This window comes from Convolutriloba macropyga, unplaced genomic scaffold (assembly GCF_964194025.1).
Source record: "Convolutriloba macropyga unplaced genomic scaffold, txConMacr16.3 SCAFFOLD_1445, whole genome shotgun sequence".
Lineage (NCBI taxonomy): Eukaryota > Metazoa > Xenacoelomorpha > Acoela > Convolutidae > Convolutriloba > Convolutriloba macropyga.
In genome coordinates, this window is record NW_027449334.1 from 7,741 (window position 1) to 12,500 (window position 4,760).

General features: G+C 42.3%; 1 pseudogene; it reads left to right on the forward strand.

Annotated features, from left to right (window-relative positions):
• The first annotated feature begins 3,606 nt into the window (after positions 1-3,606).
• On the forward strand, positions 3,607-3,758 carry LOC142354961 (5.8S ribosomal RNA; annotated as a pseudogene).
• Positions 3,759-4,760: the final 1,002 nt, after the last annotated feature.

The window sequence follows — 4,760 nt, forward strand, 5'->3', positions numbered from 1 at the left end:
GGAGTGGAGCCTGCGGCTTAATTTGACTCAACACGGGAAAACTCACCCGGTCCAGACATCTTAAGGATTGACAGATTGAATATCTTTCATGATTATATGGGCGGTGGTGCATGGCCGTTCTTAGTTAGTGGAGTGATCTGTCTGGTTAATTCCGATAACGAACGAGATCTTCTCCATCTAAATAATGAAATTCACTATATGTGAATTCAAACACTTCTTAGAGGAACTATGCGGAATTAAATACCGCAGATGAAGTGAGGCTATAACAGGTCTGTGATGCCCTTAGATGTTCTGGACTGCACGCGCGCTACACTGTGTACTTTTAGATTGAGTACTCAGCCCTTGGTCCGAAATGGACTGGGCAATCAGAGAAAAGTACAGCGCTTCAAGGGGATCGTCTGTTGTAACTTGCAGACGTGAACCAGGAATTCCTGGTACTTATGAGTCAACAACTCATAGGGATTACGTCCCTGCCCTTTGTACACACCGCCCGTCGCTACTACTGATTGGATAGTTAAGCAAGAATTGCAAATTCCTACTGTTGGGACTTCGGTCTCCGGCAACGGGATGAAGCGGATCGAGCTTAATTGTCTAGAGGAAGTAAAAGTCGTAACAAGGTTTCCGTAGGGGAACCTGCGGAAGGATCAGTGATTGATTCCTTCGGGCATGGCTGCTGGTAGAGGCCATGTCTGTAGTGCGCATGACGCTCTGTCGCTAGAGATTGCTTGGCAACCAATCTCGAATTATGTATCGAGCTCAAAAACTACTTGTGTGGATACATAGTTCAGCAGTCATGGCAAGGGACTGCTTAAAGGGAGACTAGTTAGCAAAAGCAGCCTAGCAGAACTGCAGCTATCTAGATCTCAGAAGCTGGGTTATAGAAGCCCAGCTATAGACTTGTGAATGAGAAAGGCCTATAAAGGTCCACAAGTCGCGTGGTTAGAACCGACACGCAAAAATCCCAGCGAGTGACAGAGCGTTGCGCTGTTCAGTGGGAAAGAGTTGAGCTACTCGGGGCGCCCACTGAACTTGCTCCGAGCCAAAGGCTCGAAAAAACACAGCTTAGCCTCAGATCCTTTACATAGAAGGCTAGCTAAAATAAACTTACCTTGGACGAGGGTAAAGTTTAGTCAGTTCTTAGGGGAGAGTAATCCACAGCTTCTCGCCCTCTGAACATTCTCCCAGATATGTAGGTCTGGGAGAGTCTCCTCCTGTTCTTCGGAATCTGGAGGTAGACAAAGACAGTACGATACGATCTTGCATCGGGATGACTAACCGATAATGATCATAATCTGACAATTTTTCCGGCTTGAGGCACCGGAGTCAGATTAAAGACACATACTGAACTAAAGGCGTATGTGCAAAGCTTGTCGGAGTGTAGAGAGTCAAGCTGAGTTGACTCGTCACGTGGTGATGACAACAGCCATGTGCAAAACACTCACAACTTTATCGTCTATGTGGAAAAGGTTGCTAACAGCGCTCTCTATGAGAGGCCCTCGCATATAACTATACGAGGAAAAGGCGATAGAGTTGTTTGAATGTGGGGCAGGTTCATCGACAAGCTAAGTTGATCACATTCTTGTTGTGGCATCCTACTAGAATTGGTCACGGTCTGCACCAACTCTCCCCAAGTTGGCCAGACTTAAAACTAGAAATAAGGTTTGCAGCTATGTGAACCTAGAAACTGTAAAGGAGTTGAAAGAACTTAAAGGAATTGAAAGAGGCCTTGAGGTATATCCTCTTGGTAAAGACCCACAAAAGCTCACAAAAGTGGCTTCGAAGGGCAAAACTGGTTCATCCAAAACAATTGGAGAGCTTAAAGCAGAACCAATTCGAATGAAACACTATTGGTGAAACTTCATCATGAGAACGTCACAAGCTGATCACGCTCTATGATATGACTAGTATTATGTTGCTTCTAGTAGGCTAAGCGCAAGCCGAAACATCATGTGAAAGTCGTAGAATTTTGCAATCAAACTGTGGCTAGTACTGTGATGTTACTAGTAACCTGGTGTTCCGTCATATGGCCAAGAGAGCATTTGAAGGCGAAACTTCTGCATGGGAAAGCTGCATCATGATCAAAATTTTATATCGAGTATTATGTTGACGTTAGTAGGCCTTGGCCGAAAACGCAGCATGTGAAAGGTATAGATAAAAGTTATTGTTGCAGTCAGTACTGTGTAGTTACTAGTAGCTGGATTTAAGCTCAAAATGAGACACTGTTGGTGAAACTTCATCATGAGAATGTCACAAGCTGATCAAGCTCTATGATATGACTAGTATTATGTTGCTTCTAGTAGGCTAAGCGCAAGCCGAAACATCAACATGTGAAAGTCGTAGAATTTTGCGATCAAATTGTGGCTAGTACTGTGATGTTACTAGTAACCTTGTGTTACGTCATATGGCCAAGAGAGCATTTGAAGGCGAAACTTCTGCATGGGGAAGCTGCATCATGAACAAAAGTTTATATCGAGTATTATGTTGACATTAGTAGGCCCTGGCCGAAAGCGCAGCATGTGAAAGGTATAGATAAAAGTTATCGTTGCAGTCAGTACTGTGTAGTTACTAGTAGCTGGATTTAAGCTCGAAATGAGACACTGTTGGTGAAACTTCATCATGAGAACGTCACAAGCTGATCACGCTCCATGATATGACTAGTATTATGTTGCTTCTAGTAGGCTAAGCGCAAGCCGAAACATCAACATGTGAAAGTCGTAGAATTTTGCGATCAAATTGTGGCTAGTACTGTGATGTTACTAGTAACCTTGTGTTACGTCATATGGCCAAGAGAGCATTTGAAGGCGAAACTTCTGCATGGGGAAGCTGCATCATGAACAAAAGTTTATATCGAGTATTATGTTGACGTTAGTAGGCCCTGGCCGAAAGCGCAGCATGTGAAAGGTATAGATAAAAGTTAGCGTTGCAGTCAGTACTGTGTAGTTACTAGTAGCTGGATTTAAGCTCGAAATGAGACACTGTTGGTGAAACTTCATCATGAGAACGTCACAAGCTGATCACGCTCTATGATATGACTAGTATTATGTTGCTTCTAGTAGGCTAAGCGCAAGCCGAAACATCAACATGTGAAAGTCGTAGAATTTTGCAATCAAACTGTGGCTAGTACTGTGATGTTACTAGTAACCTTTTCTTACGTCATATGGCCAAGAGAGCATTTGAAGGCGAAACTTCTGCATGGGGAAGCTGCATCATGAACAAAAGTTTATATCGAGTATTATGTTGACGTTAGTAGGCCCTGGCCGAAAGCGCAGCATGTGAAAGGTATAGATAAAAGTTATCGTTGCAGTCAGTACTGTGTAGTTACTAGTAGCTGGATTTAAGCTCGAAGTGAGACACTGTTGGTGAAACTTCATCATGAGAACGTCACAAGCTGATCACGCTCTATGATATGACTAGTATTATGTTGCTTATAGTAGGCTAAGCGCAAGCCGAAACATCAACATGTGAAAGTCGTAGAATTTTGCGATCAAACTGTGGCTAGTACTTTGATGATGCTTGTAGCCAACCGAATTGGTTGAAAAGCCCAATAAGTAAGCTAACTTGGGAGAGCTTGTTGGAAACCAAATGCTACTAGATTGGTCCAAATACATCCTTCAACAGGGGATCACTTGGCTCGCTTTACGAAGAGGAGCACAGCTATATGTGTTAATTCGGTATGAATCGCAAGATTTGTTTACCGACCTCTCTAACGCAAAAGGCGGTCTCGGCTTCGGCTGTTGACTGCGTCCGATTCAGGGTTATATAACTCTCGATTGAACACATTGATGTTCTATTGTTGGTGCTTCCAATAAAATTGGAACACTTAAAGCAGAACCGATTCAAATAATAGCATTCTGATCAATGATTGCATTCCTTGATCAAGAACTGCTGGAGTCATTGTGATGGCGAATTTTCTTCATAAGAAAATTGCAAAGAGACGGAACTTAATGAGACTAGTATTATGTTGTTTCTAGTAAGCGGAAGCTGAAACAGCAACATGTGAAAATCAAGTTTTGTTCAATGATCTCGAGGCGATAAGTACTATGAAGCAACTAGTAGCCTAAGCATGACTCAGATTTGAGACAGTCAAAAAGACTGGCGAAACTTCTTCACATGAAAGTTACATAGAGAACTACAAATGTATACAGCGAGTATTATGTTGTTTCTAGTAGGCGAAAGCTGAAACATCAACATGTGAAAGTTGTCTGCAAACTGTAGAACGATATGTGATTAGTACTGTGCTGTTACTAGTAGCCAGTCTGACTGTAGAAGCCAAGACAAAGGGAAACTAATGCATCTGAAAAGGACAAGTTATGGAAAGGTATGCACGATAAGTATTATGTTGTTTCTAGTAAGCGGCAGCTGAAACATCAACATGTGAACGTCGTTGTGTACAGTAACCTAGAACTATATAGTCCTTAGTAACGTGCATTTACTAGTACCTGTAATTGGTATTCAGACTCAGGCAGTTTGGAATAGTTTGGCAAAGATGCACCAGAGAAAACTGGGATTTGATACAGAAATTGTTGAATACAAGTATTATGCTGCTTCTAGTAGGTTGAATCCGAAACATCAGCATGTGAAAATTGAAAACATTTCTGGTTCGAATTGTCACAAGTATTTGGTGATCTGAGTAGCCAAACTCACTACAACGCCAATTGAAGGCAAAAATTCTCAACGGGAAAAGCTATTCTCATTGAATGAGCTAACAAGACGAGTATTATGTTGCTTCTAGTAGGCGAAAGCCAAAACATCAACATGTG